The 26,666-nt window shown below is 44.8% G+C and overlaps 1 protein-coding gene across 2 annotated transcripts in view; it reads left to right on the forward strand.

Annotated features, from left to right (window-relative positions):
* The window catches only part of JARID2 (jumonji and AT-rich interaction domain containing 2), a 253,505-nt gene that overhangs the window by 26,178 nt on the left and 200,661 nt on the right, over positions 1-26,666 (forward strand). The window lies entirely within an intron of this gene.

Consider the following 26,666-nt stretch of genomic DNA (forward strand, 5'->3'; position numbering starts at 1 on the left):
CCCCCCCCCCCCCCCCCCCCCCCCCCCCGGCCATTCCCTCATTGCATCAGTGGGACCCTTAAAAAGCTATTGACAATGTAATGGTCTAAAACTCCACCTGCAGTTAGAAGCCGGTCATCCTTCTGGAACGTTCTATAGGAGGCTGGTACGAGGGTCTGGTCTGAAGTAGGTTTTGGTTAGGTAGGCCTTTAGTTTTGTGGTCTCTGGAGAGGCCACTGGGCTGCAAAGAGATGCCTTCAGCCATCCCTGTTTGTGTAATAGGGTTAAAATGGGTTACCTGGGTCTCTGTGACCTGAGGTCACAAGCTCCGGGCCCAAGTTGCCACAGGAGGTGTGCAGACAGCAGGGAAGAGACATTGGATCTCTCTTGCGAAGCATCTGGGCTCAGGATCCAAAACTGGAGAAGGAGAGGCACAGTGCAAAGGGCAGCAGAGAGGAGATTGCCCTTGGGGGCAGAGGCAAGACAAGGAGAAGCTGGGAAACGTTGTCCTCATCTAGAAAGAGGTTCTATAGACAGGCCTTTGGATATTCAGCGTTTCCTTTCTTTTAAAAGGCCCTGTGCACAGCTGAATTGGAAAATTTCCTACATACACAGCTTCTTCATTAGATACTGATACCGGTTAATTCAGAATCGCTTGTAATTGGAAGCAGCTGCTATTTCCCAGCTGACGAGGTGTTTGAATCAGATGCTTTGAATTAGCTGGACTTGGATTATTCATATTTTAATTAAAGTCCATTTTGTTCCCCCCCCCCCAGTCTCTTGCCTCTCCAATGACCAGGATTTTACAGTAATGCATTTGAAATTACATGAGCATCCCAGTAGAAAGGCATAATATAAGTTCAAGGACTTGCAGTTGATTACGGTCTTGTATCATTAAATAGCGAATTTAGCTGCATTGCCAATTCCCCGCTCTCACCCTCTGAACCTTGCTTCTGTCGTGGGGGAAGATTTCATTCCATTTAGAAAAGTTGAGACTTTTGTCCCCTTTCCTCCTCTTGGGACACAGGCGTATTAGCCTAATTGCTTGTGTCACTGCTACCAGGGAAGGTGCTGCATGAAATGGGACAAGCAATTTTCTGGTACTTTTCGTCTAATGGGGTTTGCAAATTAAGCCATGAATAGCGGGGCTTTAGGGTAGTGGGGAAATTTTCTTAGAAGAAAAAAAAGTTAGCAAGTGCAAGGGTGAGGCTATTCAGTGCTTCTGTATAGATAGATACAGAATGTTCCACAAGCAGCTTGCAGGGAAAACCCGACTATCTTAGTTTTCAGGGCGAAGAAAAAAAGAGGGAGATTGCCTTGCGTTGCTCTCTCCGTGATGCTAATGAGGAAAAGAGGCAAAGCTGGAGGGGAAGGAGATAAATGGATGTTTCCTCCTTTCCTTTCCCTGTTGAAGGTACCTAACTTGACTCAAGTTTGACTTGACAAATGTTCTAGTTAATTTAATTTTGTGTTAGTCCCTCTCCTCCCCTTGAGTGTCCAAATTTGGCTGACTGGCAGAAAAACCACAGCAATGCAGACGTGCCTGTTAGACGGCGAAAGCATTCTCCGTGATCTCGGAAATTTAAAAAGGGTGTAGGAGACTTGAGCTTTGTCCAAAAGGGAAAGCATATACCTGTCAGTGCATTTGGGGAATTATGTAAATCACCGTCGATGTGTCCCGAATGATTTGGCACTGTCAAATACCGGAGCACGGGGGAGAGCAGAAGGAGAAGGAATTCTAGGCTGGCTGTTTCGCGGGGAGGAAGTAGAAGGGGACTACTGAAACAGGGAAGTAGTTCATCCAGCCTAGTCCTTCCGTTTTTCTGTCTTCCAGAGCTTGTCTGAGGGTCTAGAAGTAATTGGCAGCCCCTTGAGAGAACCTGTCTTTCTCCTGTGCTTATTATTCTGCACTGGGTCAGAGATTTGGAGGCTCCACAGAAGGCAGCTGGGGGTTTTCTTGGCCCATGTACGTGGTCAGGGACTGACACAGACTGGCCTTGGAGGAGAGACAGGCTGGAGAGTTGTCTTTCAGGAGGGTCCTTCTGTGTGTCATCTTTGCCCCCTGGAATTTTCCAATGGGTTATTCAACACAGAATTGCTGCAGTAGTTTCTTGGTCATAGGCCTGGGACAATTCGGTTGCTTTTTGGACTTTCCCCAGGTTACAAGGCCATCAACAGACAAACCAAACCCCAGGTATACTTTAAGGAAGACGGAACACATCTGACAGGGCAAAATGTTGTTATCATGTATTTCATTGGGAAGTTATAGTTCTTTCAGATTTTCAGTGCTTCACAAATAAGTCCTTAGAACAAGCACTTGGTTGCATTCTCTCCATTGCGGTAACTACCACATTCTTGAGTGCTTTTGCCTGTTAATGAATAGCGTTAAGCCTTCAAGTAGATGAACTATGTATATTCTCATACACCTTTGCAAAGCAAGATTTATTCTTTTATTTTTACTTATGAAAAGACATTGGCTTTAGGCATAAAATGGCCTAAAGCAGTATGCGGTCTGGGGGCGGAGGGCGGCTGGAGGTGAAGCCCAGTTTGCTCCATTGTGCTGATTTTATTTAATTAATTAATCTAGTCATTTATTTATTTTCCAAGCTAAACTGTATCTAGCTTTATTAAAGATACTTTTCTCCATTGTGCTGATTTTAATAATGAGATGGTATTTCCGTCCCCCAAAGGTGTCTCCAGGCTTAGAGATGTTGCCTCTTCTCTCTTCTGGGGAGAGCCCTGACCGTTGCCGGCCAGTCTCTTTTTCAGGATACTCCAGTGGAAAAAGGAACTAGTAGTTAAACGGGACTCTTTAATCAAGGTCCAGCAGGCCTTATTTTGCATTTTAAGGTTAGCTGTTGGAAACAATAATAAGGTGACATAATTTTATTGAATAGCTGTTGCTGAAGCATTACATTTATTCCACTTTCAAAAATATCTTAAGGAAGACAGGAAACATTTCTCAACTATATGGCTTATTAATAGATAACTGAGTTTGGAAAAAACCAAGAATTCCATCTAGTTAGAAAGGCTTGGGGACAGTTCAGGGGAAAGTTAGCAAGAACAGTATGGATACATGGAGAGAAAGCAGAAACAGCTTCTTTTCTGGGGAAGAGAGCACACTGTTGGAGCAAGCTATAAAAGAATGGAAGGAAGGGCGCCTGGGTGGCTCAGTTGGTTAAGCGACTGCCTTCGGCTCAGGTCATGATCCTAGGGTCCAGGGATCGAGTCCCGGGGGGTCCTGCATAGGGCATTGGGCTCCCTGCTCAGCCGGAGTCTGCTTCTCCCTCTGACCCCCCCCCCCACCCCGTGCACTCGCTTGCTTTCATTCTCTCTCTTTCAAATAAATAAAATGTTTTAGAAAAAGAAAAAGAAATGGAAGGAAAAAAAATTAACCCCAGTAAGGAATGTGAACTCAGTGAAATCGTATTGGCTGAATAATGATAATTAAGGTAGGCACAGTTAAGGAGGAAGAAGAGTCTGGACTGCCCTCCGCAGCCTCCCATCTGCCAGAGCTGCTGCCTGAGGGAATTGACTGTAGGAGGAGTGGGTAGGGGAGAGGTTCCCCAGCTGCAGAGCCTGGCAGGTAGCCACTGGTGGCCAAGGGGAGCTCCACCGCCACCTTGGGCCCAGCCCCACCCTGGCTGCCGAATGCCTCATTTTGTCTGGGATTTTCATTTGATGGGACTGTTCACCACCTTTGGTGCAGGTGGTGAGGGGATTAAGGGGGAGGGGAAGAGGTTGAATATGAACGTTTGTCAGCGAAAAGAACAGGAAAGTCAGTATAAAGAAGGAATTTTATTTTTTTTAAGTTAATTTATCTTTTTTAAAAAAGATCTATTTATTTGACAGAGCACGCAAGCAGGGGGGAGAAGCAGGCTCCCCACTGAGCAAGGACCCTGGGATCATGACCTGAGCTCAGGCCACCCAGGCACCCCAAAGAAGGCATTTAATTAGAGAACAAAAAAGAATTCCAGAATTAAGAAAAAGAGAGATACCTTTGGTTCTCAAAACTTTCTAGTGTGGGGAAGAATCGCCCAGGCCCACCCCCACTGAACCAAGAGATGCTGGTCCCACCTAGCATTAGGAGAGGACACAGCTGGTATTAGAACTTAGCCCTGCGGGGTGCTTTTAGTTATTTACTTTAAAAAGTGTTTTTTGCCTTCTCAGCAAAATATATAGGAATCCCTGTGTAGGTGGGGGTGGGGGATAGTGAAGGAGGACAGGGAAGAGAGGGAGGGTTAGTGGCAGGTGTCCAGGCAGAGGAATGAGAAGTTGTAGGGCTGATGGCTGTCTGCCCTAGACACCAGCAAAAAAACCAGTTTACATTTGGAGTGGAATTCAGGAAGGAAATGCTTTGAGATTGAATTTTTTTGTGTGTGTTTTTTTTGCACAAGAAAAACGAATTCTTACATACGTATTGTTAATGGGCATTGATGATGGACAGTAAGCTCCTGGTCCTCATTTTTCTATCTCCCGACTCACCTGGACAGGCGGTTCTCTAATGTATACATACAGATCTAGGATTTCAGCCCTCTGGCCCTAGGAGGGCGTGTGCATTTTCAACATCAGTGAATACGAGGTGGTCTCTGAAGTGGTTTGAAGTGGTCGAAATACTGCATTCCTTCCAGCAACATCTGTGTCCCAGGTGATACACATCTTTGCTAAACTTTGGTATTATCAGTTTTTTTTTTTTAAATTTTGTGCATCTGACTTGTAATGAGTATGGATTCTCGTGGTGAACTTCATGGTGCAGCATATTTTCTGTTCTCAGTGATATTCTGGGGTCACGGATGTGTCCAAGTGTATTGCTCTTCATCTCTCTTCTTGCTAATCCATAAAAGTCTGTACTAATACCACTTGCATTTTAACTCTGTTGTCACTTCCGTTGGCTCTCCCAGCCCAACTGTCTTGTCCTGAAATGACTTAATTATTTCCCCGCACTTGGGTTGATTGGTCACGTTCATGAGGCACTACCCTCTAGTCTACTTACTATTGGAGATTGCTGTTGTTTTTAAAGATTTTATTTATTTGAGAGAGTGCAGAGTGAGAGAGAGAGAGAGTGCACGAGAGAGAATGAGCAGCGGGAGGGGCAGCGGGAGAGGGAGAAGCAGGCTCCCCACTGAGCGGGGAGAGCTCGATCCCAGGACCCCAGGATCATGACCTGAGCTAAAGGCAGATGCTTAACCGACTGAGCCACCCAGGCGCCCCCACTGTTGGAGATTGTTAAAAAAAAAAAAGTGTTACTTTTCTGTTCAAATCTTCCATACCTCTCTTTGCTTATGGGATAAAATCTAAACTCTGAAGCATTACCTAAAACCCTTCATTAGATCCATCTTACCTTATCTCCTCCTGTGTGTCACATTCCTATTCAGCTGTCAAGGTCATGGTCCTTTAAAACTATGGTCCTTTGGCCCATTTCCTTGTTCCCTTTCACCGCCATTGAACCTCTGCCTCCCCCTTCAAGTCTCAGCATCATCGAACTCTGCATGCCTACTCTGTGTTGTTGGTTATCACTAGAGAGTGTCCACCTTGTGCTGAGCACTTGGGCTTGATCTGGGAGAACAGCGTGAACAAAGGTACGGGGTTCCGTCGACAGGCAAATACCTGTGTGGTTCATCTTTGGGACTCCTGGCACTTGGCAGGCAGTCAGTAAATGTTGTTATCCTGATTTCCATATTAACCCGTGGCTCATCCAGATGAATGTGATTAAGTCCCTTTCCCTGATGTTTTATATTAGGAAGAATGTCACGTTGAGTGGTTGAAGGAATGTTGTGATGTACACGGGGACCCTCCTGGCCTAGACTCCAAGATTAACATCCTGTTGTGTGTATGTGTATCATCCAGGGTCTGCTCTCTGCCCCCCCTCAAATCCGTGACTTTGGAAAATTTGGAATGGTGCTCTTAGTTATCCATTAAAAAAGGATAAAAATAAATAGACTGTTGCTTCTGTTGCGGCACTTTTAGTGGTAATAAAAAAAAAAAATAATTTCAATGACTTTGGCTTTTTTCTGCCAAAGTAAACGTTGGCTCTTTTTCAGCTGTAGTAATGTAGCTTCTCTCAATTTGTTCGAGTTATACTAAAGCACGGCCAAGTTGAGAAATTAGTTTCTCGGTTTTTTCCCTTCCAATTTAGAAAAAAAAAAAAAATTAGATTTTGGATACTCTTGTTCCTATAATCTTTCCGGTTCTCTCCTCCTTCTGCATTAAAAAACATGATGAAGAACTGGCTAAGTTGTCAGTGGAAGGAACAGCAAGGTCTGATTCCTACGGTATCTCTAGGAGGTGGTTGTTGGTGATAATCTTCAAATAGATTGTTGCACCCTATATTGAAGGTAACCTAGTCTGTTTCTTCTGAACCATAAGATGGTAGGTCAAGGCCATATAACCTTTTGGTTTTTAACATGTGAGTTTTGCTTTTCTGCAATGCAAGTTCATTATTAGCCTGGAAATTGAAGCAGCGTCAAGTAATAACCACTGTGTCAGCAAGCACTAACTCAGCGCCCTTACTCATTAGCTGGTATTCGAAAGACGGATTTGGGGTATGGTAGAGAGTATTAGGGGTGTCAGGGCTTGATTTTGGGGAGCGTGGGAGGGCTGAATGTAATGTGCCTTTGGGAAGCAGCTTCTAGTCAGCCTGCCCAAAGGTGGGCCATAAGCCCCTTGAACAGTAGGTGACTGGTTTGGCCAGGTGACCTGCAGAGAAAGCCATTTTGGGTTTGCCCCAGATGATCTTTTAGTCTTCACTGTTTTTTTGGTTCACATGATGCCATTAAGGTACAACTTTGTGTCCAAAAGAAAAAGAATGTGAATACATCATGGCATACAGAATTCAATTTAATTTTTTTTTTTTTTTAAAGACTTAATTCACTTACTTGTCAGAGCACAGGCAGGGGGAGCGGCAGGCAGAGGGAGAAGCAGGTTTCCCGCTATTATATAAAAAAAATACTATTTTATTTTTAAGAGACACCCAGGCGTCCCTAGAACTCAATTTAATTTTGAATTTTGAAAAAATGTCAGGATCAAATTCAGAAACCTTCAGAGCAGAATATCAAATCCCTCTATATTTCCCCTTTACTCCCGTTCAGTTTTCTTTCCATATATTTACATGCATATTTATGCAGACATACATATTCTATTTTTGTAAAGTTTTTTTTTTTGTAAAGATTTTATTTATTTATTTGACAGAGGGAGACACAGTGAGAGCAGGAACACAAGCAGGGGGAGTGGGAAAGGGAGAAGCAGGCTTCCCGCTGAGCAGGGAGCCCGATGCGGGGCTCGATCCTGGGATCATGACCTGACCCGAAGGCAGACGCTTAACAACTGAGGCACCCAAGTGCCCCCTACCCATCCTTTCTTCCTTCCTTCTGCTTGTTTTATACGAATGAAATGGGGCCATGTTATGTGATTTAGCCTTTTCTCACATAACTGTGTCTTGAAGATCTTTCCACGCCGCCCTTGATAAAAGTTGCGTCCCGTCCCACAGGACCCATGTCCTGTGACTTCTCTAAGCGCTTGCTCGTGATTCCCTTACTAGACGAGTGCTTGCTGGCATTTAGGAGCTGCTTCGCAGACATTTAGGTTGTTTCCACCGTTTTGTGTACTTAGAAACAAATTTCTTTCCGGACATCTTTCACACATGTGGGCATATTGGCGTAGGATTCCATTGGAAGTACCAAGTCCACGGGTATGTGCTCAGTTTTTATAGCAGGAAGAGCTTTTTCCGTCCAAAAAGGTTTAACCAACTTACATCCCCACCAGCAGTGTAGGAGAGTCTTTATTTCCCTCCCTTCTTGCCAACACTTGGTATTATAAAGCCGCTTCGGTTTTTGCTTAATGAATAAACAGGGCTCGTCACTGTTGTATAATTTGAATTTGTCTGTATTGAGTGTTCTTTGTTGGTCTGTTGGCCTTGCATATTTCTTTTGTTCATGACCTTTGCCCAGTTTTTTTTTTAAAGATTTTATTTATTTATTTGACAGAGAGCCACAGCGAGAGAGGGAACACAAGCAGGGGAGTGGGAGAGGGAGAAGCAGGCTTCCCGCTGAGCAGGGAGCCCGATGTGGGGCTCGATTCCAGGGCCCTGGGACCATGACCTGAGCCGAAGGCAGACACTTAACGACTGAGCCACCCAGGCGCCCCTGCCCAGTTTTTAAAAAAGATTTTATTTATTTATTTTAGAGAGGGGTGGGGAGGGACAGAGGGAGAGGGGGAGAGAGAATCTCAAGCGGACTCCTCGGTGAGCATGGAGCCCGACTTGCTCCCACAACCCTGAGACGGAATCAAGAGTTGGGCACTTCACTTACTGAGCCACCCAGGTGCCCTGACCTTTACCCATTTTTATATTGGTTTGTCTTTTTCTTGTCAGAGCTCTTTATGTTCTCGATGTTTCTTTCCTTTTTTTTTTTTTTTAAAGTTTTATTTATTTGACAGAGAGAGACCCAGCGAGAGGGAACACAAGCAGGGTGAGTGGCAGAGGGAGAAGCAGGCTTCCCGCTGGGCAGAGGGAGAAGCAGGCTTCCCGCTGAGCAGGGAGCCCGATGTGGGGCTCGATCCCAGGACCCTGGGACCATGACCTGAGCTGAAGGCAGACGCTTAATGACTGAGCCACCCAGGTGCCCCTGTTCTGGATGTTTCTTAAACCCATTTACAAATATTTCCTCTTACAGAAAGTTTAAAATTTTTCTGTAGTCCAGTTTGGTTTTCCTTTATGGACTTTGTGTCTTGCTTAGGAATGCTTTTTTGACCTCAAGAATATGAAAATACTCTCTAAGAAATTTTATTTTCTCTTTATTATTTCCCACTTAGTTAAGTATCACCCTCCAATTTTTTAATCCTCTCTGCACTCCACATCAACCACTAAAATGGTATGAAACCTCAGGTCTCTGGAATCTTCTGGTAATGATTTCTTTTGACAGCCACATGTTTACGGATACCTTAGGGTTGATCCCCATCTATGTACAAAAGGCTTAAAATGTACTTTTAATTTATTTGTTTGTAAAAATACTATTTTATTTTTAAGTAGACTCCATGCCCAATGCGGGGCTCAAAATCATGACCCTGAGATCACATGATCTACCTACTGAGCTAGGCAGGCACCCCTAAAATGTTACTTTTTAGAGTTTTGGTACTCAGTTACTATCATGACCACCATTATCCTGTACTAAATGATGTATTAATGTTCTCATTGGATATATGCGAAAACAGCTCTGGCCTGTGCATTAGAATTTCTGGATTGAAATCTGTATATAAAAGTGTGCATAAATTCTGTTTTCTTTTAAAAGATTTTATTAAAAAAAATTTTATTTATTTGCGAGAGAGTGAACAGGAGAGAGAGAGAGAGCATGAGCAGGGGTAAGGGGCAGAGGAAAGGGGAGAAGCAGGCTCCCCGCTGAGCAGGGAGCGCCGCCCCAGGACTCCAGGATCATGACCTGAGCCAAAGGCAGGTGCTTAACCAACTGAGCTACCCAGGCGCCCCTATTTATGAGTTTTATGGTCCTGAAGAAGAAAGGACGAAACGGAATGAGATAAAGGGGTAGCACGCCTGGTAACACTGTGTCACATACACGGAAGGTAGAAAACAGACAAAAGTAACGCAGAAGTCGGACCTGGCCTCTGACAGAACTGCCGTCCTTGCCGCCACACCTGGGTCGGTAAGCCACTTCCAAGACTGGCTCTGAGCCCCGTGCCTAGTCTGCGCTCAGTGCCGCTTGCCTTCCTTGTACGTATTTACCATCCACGTTTTCTTTTGAAGGGCAGAACTGCTTTAAAAACATTTTTAGAACAACTGCTCTAGACTTGTGTGTGTTTGTTTGTTTTTTTAAACTTTCCTTAACTCTAGTTTTTCCTGATTTTTTTTTTTTTTTTCCTTTTTTGACGCTTGCCACTTAACCATCGGCATGGTGAATGTCTCCTAACGTCTGCTTTTGTGATGTCATGAATTGTAATATGGGAAACCAGTTAACTAGGCTATGAGTGTAAAGTAGAGCTAAAGAGCCCCGATGATGGGACTGGGCCTCTGTGGTAAGATGTCCCTGCGTTTGTGCGTGAATTCTGAAATTGCTTTTCAATGCCTCAGAGACCTTTTGTTTGTTTTCTACTTCTCTACCATATTCCCTAATAAGTGAAGTTATAGGATAACTGAATTCTAGAAAAGAAGGCAGTGTCTTTTGTTTCATAACCTTTTGCCTCCATAAAATTCATATTGCACTAGAAGAATTTGAAAAGCCTTTGGAATCTCTTGTAAAGGAATTTTTGCAGGCATCAACATGCATTATGTATCAGACTTCTATATTAAAACCCACTTGATGAAAGCACAGCAGATTTATGCCGCTTGACTCAGCAACCAGCAACTTCCAGAGCAGAGAGCTAGGATTGTTCTTGATAGATTGGTGATGCTCCATTTGGTGATGCTTCGTTTTCTAAACGTGTTCCCTTCCTAGCACAACCCGCCAGAGGCTCACCCTGGGAAGCTTTCGTGTCCCAGCTCACTTCCCTGTACTCACCTGCCTTATCTTTGCTGCCTGTCCCTTTGTCCTTCGCCCATCTTCCAGATACCAGGGAAAGTGATCCCGTCCCAGCCTTAAAACCCTTTTCGGGTCTCCCCTTGCTCTCAGTGTGAGTGAGCCTTCTGGCCCATGCCTGCAGGCTTCTGTTGACTCGGCATCTCCTACCGCCCCCCTCCTATCCTCCCTCCCTCCCTCCTCCAGTCCCAAAAACCTTGAGCCCTTCTTGTTCTTCTTATTCTTGTTGTCTGCTCTAACATGTCCTTTTCTTTATCTGGAAGGTGCTTGAACCTTTTGCAGTCTGGTGAAATCCGTTGACCTCTTTCTTACAATGTTTCCAGATGCTTAAAGTAAAATACTCAGGATTACAAAGGGAACCCATTACTTTGAAATATAGCCATCAGAATATTAAAAAGCAAATTTGTGATATGGAAGTATGGGCTTCTGAATCCCCTGTTAAATAACAAGCCCTAATGGGGGGGGGCATCTGATCATTGTAATTTCAGAGTGATGATAGCAAACTGTATTTCATGCTCTCTGCAACCCACTGTAATGGGATACAAGAATATTTATGATTAAAAAAAAAAGAATATTTATGATTTTTCTTGGATCTCAAACTCACAATTACTTTTAATCTCTGGTTTATTGCTTACATTCATAGTTGGAGGAAATGCTAAGTTTCAGTAAGAGGTTAACCAAAATGAGGATGTAACTGTTCGCTTATCCAGGTTTCCAGACTTAAAAGCTCCATGAACCTTGTCCTTGAACCCCCTGCACACCTGTCCTTTCCTCTTGCAGCTGTGCCCTGTGCCCAGAGCTCTCTTCGTCCCACTGTTCTCCGGCCTCAGCTTAAATGTCATTTCCTCAAGGTGGCCGTTCTAGGTCAGGAGCCTGTGATGACGGGCGGTTGGCAGCACCCTCTCCTTATCTGCAGCCTTTTGAATCGTGGACATTTACGAAAAGATTTGTAGGATACCTGCTTCCCACCGAGGGGGGGGGGCTCTGTGGCCGTGTGAGCTCTGGGGGTGCAGTGACTGTCCACCCATCAATCCCCAGGGCCTGGTGCAATGTCACAGGCACTTGTTAGACACTCACCTCATTGGTGACCTAGAGGGCGCCCTAAGGAGCCGAGCGAACCCCGTGAGAAGAGATCAGGAAGTGTGACAATCCCAGGCAGTGGCTCCAAGGCCCATGAGCGAGGCACGTGGGTGGGTAAGGTGAGGGATGAACTAGAACATAGCCAGGAATGTTCTAGGAATGCAGACATGTTATTTCTTTGTCTCAGTCCCTTCCAGTGGGATGTAAGCCCCACACATCCGTATACGCAAATTTTCGCAGAAACACAAATGTTATGTGTGTGTGTGGTCATAGATGTTGGACATTGGTCCCACTGCCTTGCACTGCCTGGCGCCTAGTAAGTGCTCAGTGTCTACTAAATGTATGACTGTAAGTTACTTGGGCTGTAGCTTGCTCATTTGCAAAAATGAGGGGGCTTCCTCGCAAGGCCCTTTCTAGATTCTCCCAAGGTTATTCTCCCCCTGCAGCTAGAGAATTTACCATAGGGCATTAAGTAGGCCCTCTGGGGTTCTAAAGGTAATGATACGGATTTTGCCTTGTGCAGGGGGAGGAAGGGAGGAATGGATCCTGAAGCAGCTGGTATAGAGGGGAGGAGAAGGCCGTCGGAGCCATTTGGGTGCTAATTGCCCAGGGCCTCAGGCCTCTGATCACCTTTTCTTATTATGGAGCGGTGGAGCCTTGTACTAGTTGTCAGTGTGCCAGGGCCCGGGACTCAGAGCTGGGGTTGATGGTCCCAAGTCCTGGAGGGAGGAGAGAGGCCAAACAGAGATGTCACTGGGGCAGTTCTGTTGGTGGACAAGTGCCGACTGGGTTTGGTGAAACTCGGTTAACAATTCTGTCTGACGAGGTGGCACTTGAACTGGGCCGTTAGGAAGTGATTTCGTCCTGCAGCCAGGCTGAGCGTGTGGGGGAAGGATTCAGGTGAACTAGAAGAATAAGCAGATTTGTGCATAGTGTCTTTAGGAAGCAGAATCTGGTGGGCTTCTTGGGAGGGAACAGTCTAGAAAGAGTATCTTTTAGTTTCTTTTAATGCCAATTTTTTTTCCTACTCTTACATATTTTATTTTTAAAGTTTTATTTATTTAAATAATCTCTACACCCAACGCGGGGCTTGAACTCACAACCCTGAGATCAAGTCACATGCTCTTCCGATTGAGCCAGCCAGGCGCCCCTCTCTCACGTATTTTATTTATTTATTTATTTTTAAAGATTTTTTATTTATTTATCTGATAGACAGTGAGAGAGGGAACACAAGCAGGGGGAGTGGGAGAGGGAGAAGTAGACTCCTGCTGAGCAGGGACCCCCCCCCCCCCCGACGTGGGGCTTGATCCCAGGACGCTGGGATCAAGACCTGAGCCAAAGGCAGACGCTTAACTACTGAGCCAGGCACCCCTCTCTCATGTATTTTTAAAAAACTTGACTTGGGCGCCTGGGTGGCTCAGTTGGTTAAAGCAACTCCCTTCGGCTCAGGTCATGATCCTGGAGTCCCGGGATCGAGTCCCACATCGGGCTCCCTGCTCAGCGAGGAGCCTGCTTCTCCCTCTGACCCTCCCCACTCTCATGTACTCTCTCTCATTCTCGCTCTCTCAAATAAATAAATAAATCTTAAAAAAAAAAAAAAAAACTTAATTGGGACAAGAAACTTAGTGTACTGCATTAGTTATGGGGAAAAAAACCCCAGATAAATCTATAAGCCAGTGAACCACTCATCTTCATGGGAAGAGGGAGAGAGAAAATTCTTAATTTTTTAATCATGTTAATTTTTATTTTAATCAATAAAAATCAATAGTTTTGCCGGTAGCCACATTAGCAAACATCTGTTGGTGTATGATTTACATACAAACACGCTGATTCCAAGTATTTAGTCCCTTGAGTTTTTTTTTTTTTTTTTAAAGATTTTATTTATTTGACACAGAGAGAGACAGTGAGAGAGGGAACACAAGCAGGGGGAGTGGGAGGGAGAAGCAGGCTTCCCGCCGAGCATGGAGCCCGATGCGGGGCTCGATCCCAGGACCCTGGGATCATGACCTGAGCTGAAGGCAGACGCTTAACCATCTGAGCCACCCAGGCGCCCCAGTCCCTTGAGTTTTGATAGCCCTATATCCCTTCATGTAACTCTCACCAAACGGTAATATGTTTTTGTCACTCTAAAAATTCCCTCACACCCTCTGTAGTTGCTCAGTCTCCTTCCATCCACTGCTTTGATTTCTGTCACCAAAGGTAAGCCTTGCCTGTTCTTCACAGCTTATCTTCGCAGATTCATTTGTGGTGTTGCATTCATCATTAGCTCATTCCTTTTTGTTGCTGAATAATTCTGCGTCGTATGAACACAACACAGTTTGTGTACTTGCTGGCTGATGGGCTTTGGGTCATTTCCCGTTTCTGGCTGTTAGTTGCTGTGCACATTTTGAGTTCAAGGCTGTGTGTCAAAGGTTTTCATTTCTCAGCAAGTGTGTGTTTCATTTCACACGAACCCGTCGCTCAGTTTTGTAAAGTGCTCGAGCCATCTTGCACCCTTGAACGTTTCACCTGCTCCACGTCCCTGTCAACTTGAATATAGTCAATCTTAAGCGCATTCCAGAAATGGTTAGTAGCCTTAGTATCTGGCCAGAGTGAAGCTCATGTGATGAACAGTTGGTTTTCAAAGAGGCTAAAAAAGGTTTGGAAAATTCACGTTAGATTGAACTTGTAGAGTGACTGAGTGACATATTGGTGAAAGTGTTTGCCTTTTCTTGGGTTGGAAGTGCGCCTTTATTCACCTGCTTGAAGTTTTGACTCTCCTACTTAAAAAAACAAAAAACAAAACCACCCTCACTTTTCACACGTGGTATGTCTTTGTATTGAGTAAAGCACAGGGGCTGTTAGGGGCACAATCTGCTATTTCCCCGCCAGTTCTAAGTGACTTAGATGATCCGGTTTCTTTCTCAGCGTGCATCAGACTTCAAATAATAGTTAAGAAGGGGGAATTCCTTGGACCAAAGGAGGACTGAGCACTGGCCCTCAAACGAAGGGACATAGCAGAGCCCGTGACACCCCAAATCACAGTGAAAATGTAGCAGTGCACTGAATAGGCAGCTGGACCTCCCAGCTCAGGGGTAGGATACCTGCCTTCCTGCATAATTCACACATGCTTATTTTATTTATTTATTTATTTATTTTTTAAGATTTTATTTATTTGACAGAGAGAGACACAGCGAGAGAGGGAACACAAGCAGGGAGGAGAGGGAGAGGGAGAAGCAGGCTTCTGCCAAGCAGGGAGCCCTATGCGGGGCTCGATCCCAGGACCCTGGGATCATGACCTGAGCCGAAGGCAGACGCTTAACGACTGAGCCACCCAGGCGCCCCCACACATGCATATTTTAAAGCAATGTTTGTTTCCTCAAGTAGTAACAGAGAAACCACAGAAAAAAGAAAAAAAAGCAATCCCTCTCTCCCAAGACCCCACAGAACCCCTGTAAACATTTTATTTTTCTTTTTACAGCCGTTTCGGCCCTCCATGCAAAATAGTTTTGTAATACCGTATGCGAATTTTGTTTCCCTATTTTTTCCACTAGGTACTATCATAAGCATTGCCTTACATTATTACCTATTTTCCATAATAACATTTTTTTTTTCTACCCCACTTCACTGCCAACTCTTCCTTTTCTGAAACAACCGCTTCGCTTTAGATTTTCATAATTAGTGAATCTTACTAGGTCTTCCCTCTGTTTCCCAGTCATTTGTGATGCAGCTTCTTTTTGTATTTGTTCTTTCTTTTTTCCATAATAACAATTTTAGTAGGCATGTATCTGTTCAGTGAATGTACAACCCAGGTGTTTTTTTTTTTTTTTTTTTTTAACCATTCCACTATATTTAAAGATTTTAAATTGTTTTGAATTTTGGTGACACTACCCAAGTATGACCATCTTTTGTATATTAAGCTTTTTATTTCCTTTAGGCTAGATTACCAAATACAGAATGCCTGGGTCAGTGGAAGTGGGCATCTTAAGCCTCTTGTATTTAATGATTCACCAGAAATATAATACCGCTGCCCCCGCCCCCATAGGCTGAGTGAGTGGATCACTATGGCACCCAGAGCCCACTGGAATATTTAAATATTGAAACTGTGAAATCCAGAGTCACCTGAAAGTTTAAGTTGTAGTATTTTCTTAATTTAAGATAAGACACTGTTCTAGAAAGATTTGCATGTGTAGTTGGCCAGAATGTACGCAGGACTGTCGTTTGTTTGCCTTCAAGCTTTGAGAACTGTTTGCCTTTTGAAAGCTGTGTATCCCTAAAATAATCGAAGAAACTGACCAGTTAACGGAAGGTTTACCCAGCTAGCTCCAGGCCTGCCCAGATGCGCGGGGTGTTGAAGGGCCTCACAGAGAGGCGGTACCTTTCCCTGCGAGGGCCTGGTTGCTTGTTGGTGCCCTTGAACCTGTCCCTAGTTACTTCACTAGGGGTTCCCTGAACTCTACAGTGGACCAAAGTGTGATTAACCTTTGTGATTGGTGATCGTGTTTGGATTTAGGTCTGCTTGCATTTTTCTCCCCCACCTACCGGTCTTGAGCTGATCTGTAGAAATGGCAAACCTTGTGAGGCATTATGAATTCATGGTGGTTAAGGGCACTGGGCCATTTTCAAGGACAACCTCTTTTCCTTTTTCTTACCTAAATTGTGACGCCTGTTGATACCCGTTCAACTTTCTACTACTAAGTTATTTTAGAATTGAATATTAAAGCACTCTCATTCTTTGAAGGGACAGATATTTTGCAAACAAAGGAATTAGTGGGCATTAGTTTTGACCGGACATGGTAAATGTTTTGAGCCAAGGCTTTGTTCAGTGTTCTTTTATTTGTGCAGTAAACATGGATTGTTTCTTAGTAATTCCCAGTAAGACTGTCCCTTATCTCAAAGAGCTCACTGTTTAGACACGTTCACAAAGTGATGATTATAATGTGTCCGTGAACTGGGTGTCATGCATAGGCTATTATGGAAGCTTCCAGGAAGGGGGATAGTCTTGGAGTGAGGTGGGTAAATCAGGGAGAGCTTCCTGGAGGAAGCCAGTTTCTTATTAAGGGTGAGTAGAAGTTAGGTAAAAGGCTGGGGCTTGAATGGTGAGAGAAGCAGGGCCAAAGAACATGGCAGGCCTGCGGGAGAGGAGTGAAAGCACAAGGGCCTGGAGCAGTATGTGTGCATGGGTGTGTATATGTGTGTGCACCTGTGTATGTTAGTGTGTAATTTGCTGGAGTGGAGAGGTCAGTGCAGGGCATGGGGGGCGTGAGGCGAGGCTGGAGAGGTAGAACTTGTTTCTCTTGGTAATGAAGAATCAATGAATCATAAAGATTTATAAGCTGGGGTGGTAGTGAGCTTTGGGGTGGTGGTGAGCTGTGGGGTGGTTACAGCCTGAACTCTGATGGGGGCTGGCTTCAGTGTTAGGGCCTCTCCCTGACTGTCTCCTGATGGAGAAGAGATGCCGGGGAAGGTGTTTGTCACCTGGGAGACAACTGGGAGCTGGCAACAGAGGGAGGATGTTGGAACAGAGGTTGTTTTACGAGAGACTATGATGCAGAGACCCTTTTCTTTTTAGTGGAGCAGTAATACAATTTCTTCAAAGAGGAAACCTATCTAAAAATCGTTTTAAGGATTAGGTAACCTGAAAGCAGTATAGCAGGTAACTAGAATTTGCTCACCCCGCATGGTCTGGAAACTCCCTGGTATGGAACCATCCATTGCATTATGTGGACTGTTGGTGTGAACAGATGTGTCATTTCTATTGTTAATGAAGTTAATTTTATGTAAGTGAAGATTTCAAGAAGTGTGAAGCAGTTAGCATTTTAGGGCTATTTTAACTGGGAAAAAAAATTTCTTTTTAGATTAAAAAAAAATTTTTAAGTAATCTCTACACCCAACATGGGGCTTGAACCCCCAACCCCGAGACCACAAATTGCATGTTCTACCCACTGAGTCAGCCAGGCGCCCCTGAGCTGGTGGGGGTGGCGGGAATCTCTATTTAAAAAAAAAAAGAAAAGAATTATTTATTTATTTGAAAGAGATGAGGGCAGAGAAGGGCAGAGGGAGAGAAACTCAAGCAGACTCCCCGCTGAGCACAGAGCCCGACGCAGGGCTGGATCTCACAAACCTGAGATCACGACCTGAGCCGAAACGCAAGAGTCAGACGTTTAACTGACTGAGCCACCCAGGTGCCCTGGGGGGGTGGGGGTGGGGAGTCTTTTTAATTGAACAGCTGTTTTACTCTGGCCCTTAAATGGAGATTGTGTGCCCTCACTAAGCTGGCTGGAGGTGGGATACCAGAGACACGGAATTCGAGGATATTCTCCGTGTCTGTAGCTGAACACTAGTTGGTGTACTTGCTTTGTGGTGTAATGAAAATCCTGTTGGTATTGCTGGAAGTCATGGCTCTTTGCTATGTGATGAGGTAGAGTTTAAGAAATGTCTATTTCATGACGGAGCAGGTCTTTGTTGTTGGCTGCTTCTGGTTTTATATTTGGAAAAAACGCATGCAAAAGAGGGACCACTTCTGCCAGGCCTGTCGTTTGAGGCTAGAAGTGTCTGGAAAAGTGATTCCCCATCTCCCCCTGCTCCCTCCCTTTCTCCTTCATTTTCTGATCTTGCTTCTTTTCAGTCCAAAAAGCAAAGTTTCCTTTTATCTTTTGAGTAACTTCCAAAAAGAAATGCTTCTGCCAGTACCGTTTTTGTTAAGTGGCTTGGTCAGTCACATTTTTATTAGTCTGAAGTAAATGCTACTTTTTATTAGTCTTGGCATGATTCTTGGCATACGTGACTGCAGTTGGACATTTGCAGTGCTTCGAATGGTATCTTTTTTGGGGGTATTCATTCAAGCTTGTGGATTTTTCTTTTTTAAAGATCTTATTTATTTACTTGACAGAGAGCGCGAGAGAGAATACAAGCAGGGGTAGTGGGAGATGGAGAAGCAGACTCCCTGCTGAGCAGGGAGCCCGATGCGGGGCTCGATCCCAGGACCCTGGGATCATGACCTGAGCGGAAGGCAGATGCTTAACGACTGAGCCACCCAGGCGCCCCAAGCATGTGGATTTTGCTAGAGAAGTCGGTGACACTGATACCCTGTCCCATCTCTCAACTCTTGGGGACTTTTTCCCTCCGTGCTTCCCCCCCCCCTTTTCTCTCCTTAGTTTGTGGTATGTTGTAAAATTTATTTTGAAATGAAAAGTTGTGGAAATAGTACAAAGGATTTCTGTCATTTCAACATTTTATCATGTTTGTGTTCTATTCTCTCCTGTCTCTGTGTCCCTCTCCCACCACATCCTTAGTCACTTCTCAATTGTTGGAGTGTAAGTTGCAGACATAACCCCCCTTTCTCCCCAGATACTCCCGTGTGTATTTGCTAAAACATGAGACTGTCCTCTTACAAAACTGTAGTTCAGTTTGATCGATGAGGAAGTTAATAATCGGGGGGCCCTTCGAGTCATCTGCCGTGTCCCTGTACCATGTCCCATTCATTCCTTGGGCGGTGCTCCCTTACTTTCCGCCCCGGCAAGGGGTGCCAGGCTCATCATGTACTTTCCCAGCCCCGTCTGTATCTTGACCCATCTTATGGTCGTTGATGCCGTTGCAAAAATTTTGTCTTTAATTTCATTTTCCATTTTGGTTTACGCCACGGCATTCACAGCACCTTGGGTGGCTTTTGTCTGTATTGTGGCTTCCTGCTTACATCCTCCGAGTGGCTCCATCCTTGACGTGTCCGCTCCCATCGGGGTAGGTGTAGCGAGTCTCAGAATTCCTAAGCCAAGGCATCTTCATAGGTGTTGTTTCAACTCGGTATTTTTAATGATTTCTTTTTGCCTGTCTTGTTCTGGGTTTGCTACTAACGTGGTTTGGCTTTTATAAGTCCCGTCCATTCCTGGACCGCATACAAGTCTTGCTAGGGATATTTGCCCCTACTCACCAGGGTTGGTGAGTTCCATTTATTCTCTTCCTTGCCTCTGGACCTCTGCTGTGGCGGGTCCCAACCTCTTTGACTCTTTGGAATCCTTTCCTACTAATGTGTCAAGAATGGGCAGGGAAGTTGGAAAAAAATAAAATACTACATTATTTAGTTATATTTTCTCTCTAAACATAACACGTTCATATTTTTCCTATTTTTTTTTTTTTAAAGATTTTATTTATTTATTCATGAGAGATAGAGAGAGGCAGAGGGAGAAGCAGGCTCCCCGCGGAGCAGGGAGCCCGATGCGGGACTTGATCCCAGGACCCTGGGATCATGACCTGAGCTGAAGGCAGACGCTTAACTGACTGAGCCACCCAGGCATCCCCATATTTTTCCTTTTGAAAGGCGTGTATATGTAGTAGAGAAAATTCAGAAGGTAGAACAATGAAAAAGACTGGGGAACTAGGATATTCATCTTGCTCTTACGGTAATCCAAATCTGTACACAAATAGTAGATGTAAGACTGTTAAATCACATTTACAATGTAATGCTTGTTCTTTAAGGGACTCTCCCCAGGAACGCTGTAGCAGAAATTTATTATTATTATTACTATTATTTAAAGATTTTTTTTTTTATTTTGAGAGAGAGAGCATGAGCGGGGAAAGGGGGGAGGGAGAAGCAGACTCCCTGCTGGGTGTGGAGTCCCGAGCCCCCATGCCCCCCGTGTGGACTCGGACACGGGGCTCAATCCCAGGACCCTGAGATCATGACCTGAGCTGAAGTCAGATGCTTAACCTACTGAGCCGCCCAGACGCCCCTTTTAATATTTTTTCAAGTAATCTCTACCCCCATCATGGGGCTCTAACTCAAGACCCCAAGATCAAAGCGTTGAATGCTCTACCAGCTGAGCTAGCCAGGCAGGCACCCCTTTAGCAGAAATTTAGTAACCAAGACATTTTGGGGAGTGTATCCAACTTTTTCTTCATATATGGCAACAGAAATTGATGTAATCAGAATGTAATCAGAATGTAATCAAAACTACATTTGAATTGTAGCTCAAGGCATTTTGTTTTCAGTTTGTTAATTTGCTTTATTACATAGTTTCTCAGGACTCCTCTCTATTTTCTCATACCTTTATTTAGATAGTAAAAAATAAAGTATTTGCTGAAAAAGTGACTGCTAGTTTTTGCTAGACAATTTATAATGAAGTCACAGTGTTGTGAAAGGTCCTGAGTTCATTACTATGGTGAGAACTTGCCATTTCACGAGTGTCTCTAGTTATGTTTTGTTAATAACTTTCTGTTATGTTTGCGGTGGAAATCCCAAAGGATTAGGATAATTGCCTTTTTCAGTTTCTCTGAGCTGTAGAGAATAAACCCGGTGCACTCAGTGTATTTTACTTTTTATAGTGAACATTCATTTATTTATTACTCAGGAAAACACTCTCCCCTCAAATAAGACCTGAATCAAACCACCAACAAAATTGAATGAGACACAGTTGTGTAGTATATCGCAAGTGTGTTCTGAGAAATACATTCCGTTGTGTGGGGGCAAGGGAAGCAAGAAGCTTCAGTGGTCAGGTAATTTGGGGGTATGAGGACTCTTTCTTAGAGAATCACGGTGCCTAAGAGAAAGAAACCTGTTTAACCTGACGTTTCTCAAACTTAGTTCATCAACGAATCCCGATTTTGATAATACCCACTGCCCTAGGGTTCCGTGGGATCCCCTTTGGGAAACACCAAAGCTGTGTGAAGAGCATCAGCTGTGTTGTACTCATGCGGCCTCTACCAACAGCTAATTTGTAAAAATGCAGGCGTCAGTGGGGCCACGAACATTTCCAGTTTCTCCTCAACGGCATTGCAGGTGTGCTTGGCCCAGGGAAGAAATGGCATTGATCTCTGGGTGGGGGCCTGGGGAGAGGGTCTGCACGCTGGTGGAACCCCTTCTTTGGGAACCAAAACATCCGTTGAGTTCCCGCTTTTGGCTGTGTTCTCTTGTGCCTTAGGGCATTAAGCTCATAACATCAGCTCTCAAAGTTGGCATTATCCCCTATTATTCCTGAGTAGGGAATTTAAGCTTAGGGGAGGGGGCGGGGCTGGAATACAAACGTAGGTTGTCTTGCCTTCAGAAGCCCTGGTTTCCTGCTCTGTTAGGCCTGGGAGAGGAAATAAGAGCAAGTCTGCCCAGCTCTTCCAAAACCTGTGGTCTTTGTCTCTGTTCCCTTTTCTTTCCACTGCACCGTAGCTTGGGGGCCACCCAGATGGCCCCACTGCAGTTTCCAGAGCAATTCTCAGTTGGCCGGAAGTTACTGAGGCAGCCCTGCCAGTTTCCTCACTTCAAAAGGGTGGGTGTGGGTGAATGAGATAAGATACGTCGTATTGAATCATTTTTTCTGTTGGTCTGACTTGCCTGCCTTGAGGATGATCACCTGGTCTTCTCTTGGTTATCGCTCGGCTTGCTGTCCCTTGGAAACCTGGACTTTGTCCGGCCAAGGGCAAGGTCTCAGGCTCTCTGTGGGTGTGGGCTTCCTGCCATGTCTCCCCGCAACCCAGAGTTTCTGGTGTCTCCCATCCCTGGACTTCCAGATGAACATGAAATGTGTTTTCTCATCAGTATTTGGAAGAATAAATCACTGATTCCAGAGTGTGTGTGTTTAACCCTCTATTTGGGGTTGGGATGGTATGGAACTAGGATGCATAGACTGAAATCTGTTGGAAAACTTTTTAGCAGTGAAGGTTGGATGTGGTTTTTGTAATTCTCTGATTTGTTATACCTTTCCTCTCCTAAGCATTTAAAAACCACTGCTTAGGTGCGCCTGGGTGGCTCAGTCGGTTGGGCGTCTGTCTTCACCTCAGGTCACGATCCCAGGGCCCTGAGATCGAGCCCCGCATCGGGCTCTCTGTTCAGCAGGGAGCCTCCTTCTCTTTCTCCCTCTGCCTGCCTGTGCTGTCTCTCTCTGTCAAATAAATAAAATCTTAAAAAAAACCCAAACCCTCTGCTTAAAGACGAATAAATTCACAAGGTGATCTGCAGTCTATTTTAAGGACAAAATGCACAGTAATACATGTGTAAAACTTCTCCATCTTAAAGGTGTGCCGTGGGCATTGAGGCAAAGCCGGGGGCCTGGGAGCAGAAAGATCACTCCATTAGGATTGGACAGTTGACATTTAAGTTTTGTTCCACGGAAGCATCTGGGCTTTGCCCATGACCCCTCTCCCTTCATCTCCAGCTTCCTGAGATACTGTGCTCATTCGGAGCTTATTCCGAGTAATAAACTGCACCCGTAATTCATGAGCTCGCAAGGCCTTCTTTAACTGCTTGCAGCCGGGAGAATAATGACAACATTTAAAATTACAGATCGCTCATTTTGGGACCTTTCCGTTTCAAGTTATGAATGAAATTTATGAGCCAATTACTGGATGGTGGAGTCTGTTTGCAAAGGCCAAGTTAGTGCCCCATGTTGTCACTGCTGCTGTGTGTGTGTGTGCGCGCATGTGTGTGTGCGTGTGCAAGAGGGGTGGAGAACGGGAGGAGGCTATCCATAAGCCCTGTTTCACAAAGCTTGCATTCTTAATTCAAAAACTTTTTTATTTTTTTATTTATTTGACAGAGACACAGCCAGAGAGAGTGGGAACACTCCAGGGGGAGTGGGAGAGGGATAAGCAGGCTTCCTGCTGAGCAGGGAGCCCGATGCAGGGCTCGATCATGACCTGAGCCGAAGGCAGACCCTTAATGACGGAGCCACCCAGGCGCCCTCAAAATCTTTTTAAAAGAAGGGTGAGGGTTATCCAGACTGTATCAGGGATACAGTTATCATTTCAGTCAGTCAGTAGGCAGCTCTCCGGGGAGGGAATTCGGGTAGCCAGGAAGCAGAATACGTTGGGGCGGGAAGATCCGGGGTATAAAAGTGTAGGATTCCCTACATGTAGTCTCTTTACAAACCGAAGACTGGCAGGCAAACATTTAAAGCAGTGTACGTGTGTAGGTAACTAAGTTTTCAGTAACTATTTCTGAAATGGCTGTAATTACTGAAATCCTAGGTCTTTAAAAATTCCAAAGGAACAGCAGGGCCACGTAAGGAGGAAAGCTACAAAATGATAGGGTGCGACTCAAGTTAGCAGATGGGAACTTGAGCTCTTTTCCCCCCCCACATAAAAGTTTTTTCTCTTTTCAGAGACTGGTGAGCGGGTGAGCATAACATGAATGCATTTAGAAGAGAGACCGTATTAATCATGGGCTTTTTACTTTCTGTCACGAGCTTTAGACGTTTTGGCTTGAAATCAGTCATCAGTGTACTCCTTGGGATGTTTACAGAACATCTCATTTATATCTTGATTTCTTTCTAGCGTCTCACCCGGTGTCATCTGCATGACTGGAAGTGACATTGGTTTATTGACTGTGGAGACTACATTACGCTAATGGATAATCACAACCCATCTTCATTGTTGGGCAGGTCTTCTTTCTTTTAAAAGATTTAGAGTGGGGGGGGGAAGGAGGGAGCACGTGCTGGGGGGAGGGGGAGAGGGAGAGAGAGAATGCCAAGCAGACTCCCCGCTCAGCACAGAGCCCATCCCCACGACCCTGAGATCATGACCTGAGCCACAACCAAGAGTCGGACGCTCAACTGACTGAGCCACCCAGGCGCCCCATATTTTCTTTCCTTTATAGAATTAACTCTGTGGCCTGTAAGTCCTTGAGAGTGGTTTATGTGGGACAATTCTGTGCACCATGGTTTGATGGAAAGAACGAATGCAGAACTATCGTTGTCCTGTATGTATTTGAAACATAAGGGAAACTTGCTTGGGGACTTGAGTATTATGTTCACATCAGGAAAGGAGGGTGCTCTCTTGGTGTGTTGATGGACACATTTTATTCTTAGCCTGTGAAGGAAATGTCTGGTTTAATGACTTAGGCTTTAACAAGGAGAGCTCTTTGTTTTTCTGGAGTACTAAAAATTGTCATTAACAGAGATTGTTAGTGTTGGCGAATTGTACGTTGCTGTGTTTTTTGGGTCACTGGGAACATGGAAAAGTATATCTCTGACAGGAAAAAATTGGTCTCTAACTCCTTATGTAGGAGGGGAAGGGGATGCCTTTTGATCTTTCTGCATGAAAGGTAATAATGATTTATGACATCCAAATCCCTCATTTTACAATTATTATAAATGTGTTACTTCAGTAATGAAGAAGAAAGCCACCCAGTGTAGCTTTAGTAGCTAAAAGCCTAAAGGTGTAAGTTCTGTTTTTGCTTTGATGATATTCAGGATGGTTTATGTACATACTTCATATTGATTAAATGTACTGAAGTTTCTTTACATTCTTTTCCAAATTTTCTAATTTCGCCATCTTCATTGATTTCACAGTGATGCACTTTTATAACTGGGGATTTCTCCTATATCTAAAATAGGGCTTCCTGCCCAGTGCTCAGGGGAGACCATTTTAACACAAAGAAGAACAGAGAACCTCATTTAATAATACATTTATCGTGGTCACAGGATTTTTGGTGGTTCATTTTCTAAACTGGTGACGGTTGAGGCTCCTGGGTGGCTCAGTTGTTGAGCGTCTGCCTTCGGCTCAGGTCATGAACCCGGGGTCCTGGGATTGAGCCCCGTATCGGGCTCCCTGCTCCGCGGAAAGCCTGCTTCTCCCCTCTCTCACTCCCCCTGCTTGTGTTCCCTCTCTCGCTGTCTCTCTCTCTGTCAATTAAATAAATAAGATCTTTGAAAAAAAAATTGGTGACGGTTATGAACACAGAATTTTCAATAAACTTCCTCTCTGTTTGTGCTTGATGGCAGGAATTAGAATAAAATGGCAATTCTTATGTGTGGTCGTAAAGGTAAGTTGTAGAAATTTGGGGCTCATTTTGACAGCTGTACAGCGGTTCGTTCCTTGACCGCCCTGCCTTCACTTGCTTGCTGGCAGGAGGTCTGATTGTGTCTCAAGGAATACTTCCCATAGGGCAGCACTTCTGAGACTTGCACGGGAATCACCCAGGGATCTGGTGGCACCCAGGGATCTGGTGGTTCAGTTGTCCGGGGTAGGCTTTCGAGGATGCATTTCAAACCAGCTGGTCCTGAGCCAGGACGTGGGGGGCGGGAGCGTGACCGAGGTCCATCGGCCCACCTTTAAGTTCACTTGCACCTGCTGCCCTGGGCCTTTCCTCTTTAGGAGGCTTTTTTATCCTCAGGGCTTGATCTTCTAAAGCTCAGCAGTTTTGTTTCCTTTTTATTAGCACTATGTAAAATGCTTGTCCACCTTCTTTGCCCAGTCACGTTAGACCCTACTTTGAGAAGAGTTGCCCTTTTGGTAATTACTTAAATGATTATGAGTAAAATCATTTGATGATGAATTTTTTAATACCGGCCTCAACATCCTGTCCCCCAGAAAAACCCCACATCCAGTCACCATTACGGAAGGGAAGCTAGTTGAACAGGACAGTATAATTGAGGGGAGTGTAAGTTTTCAATTTGCAATATTTCGGGTGCAAAAGTTAACTGTCTTTGTAATTGGTAATGTTCGGTGCCTTCTTTTTAGTTCACCTGGGATGCATCCTGGCTGGCTGTAGGGTTAGTAATAGATAATAATCTTGAACCCAGAACTCAACCCAGTGCATAGTTTATGGCTAAGAGCAATGAGTTCACATCCTAACTGCCATTTGTTCAAGCTGTGCGACTTTGGGCAAGTTGCGTACATGTTCTGTGCTTCAGTTTCTTTAGCTGAGACGATCGGGGTGAGTATCTTCCCAGTTGGGTTGCCGTAAAGGTGATTAGAGGAGCTAGTAAATACCAAGGGCTTGTAGACATTCCTAGAGTAAGCACAGGTGGTAGTGGTGACTACCCCCCGGTAATCAGCCATGAGAACGTGTGATCATCCGGCCTCGATTCTGCCTTGAGCTTTCCAACCTCTGCTGTCCCTGCCTTTTCCCCATCCCACCTCCTTTTTTCCTCCCTCCTGGAGTGGGTGATAGAGACTGGACATGGTTTACTGATTGCCCACTATAATTTAGGTAGATTAACCAGCACTTTCTGGGGTAACCTCCTGGAGAGGTGATAATTCATTTTCTCTAAAGCAGGAGGATTCTCCATCTCTCTCGGCAGCCTTTTCCAGGCGGTCAAGCTGCAGACACCGGGAAGAAGCCGGCTTGTGGGGGTCCAGCCCTCCCTTCATCGGCCAGACCGTTATCCAGTGGCCCTT

Source organism: Neomonachus schauinslandi, chromosome 8, assembly GCF_002201575.2.
Source record: "Neomonachus schauinslandi chromosome 8, ASM220157v2, whole genome shotgun sequence".
Lineage (NCBI taxonomy): Eukaryota > Metazoa > Chordata > Mammalia > Carnivora > Phocidae > Neomonachus > Neomonachus schauinslandi.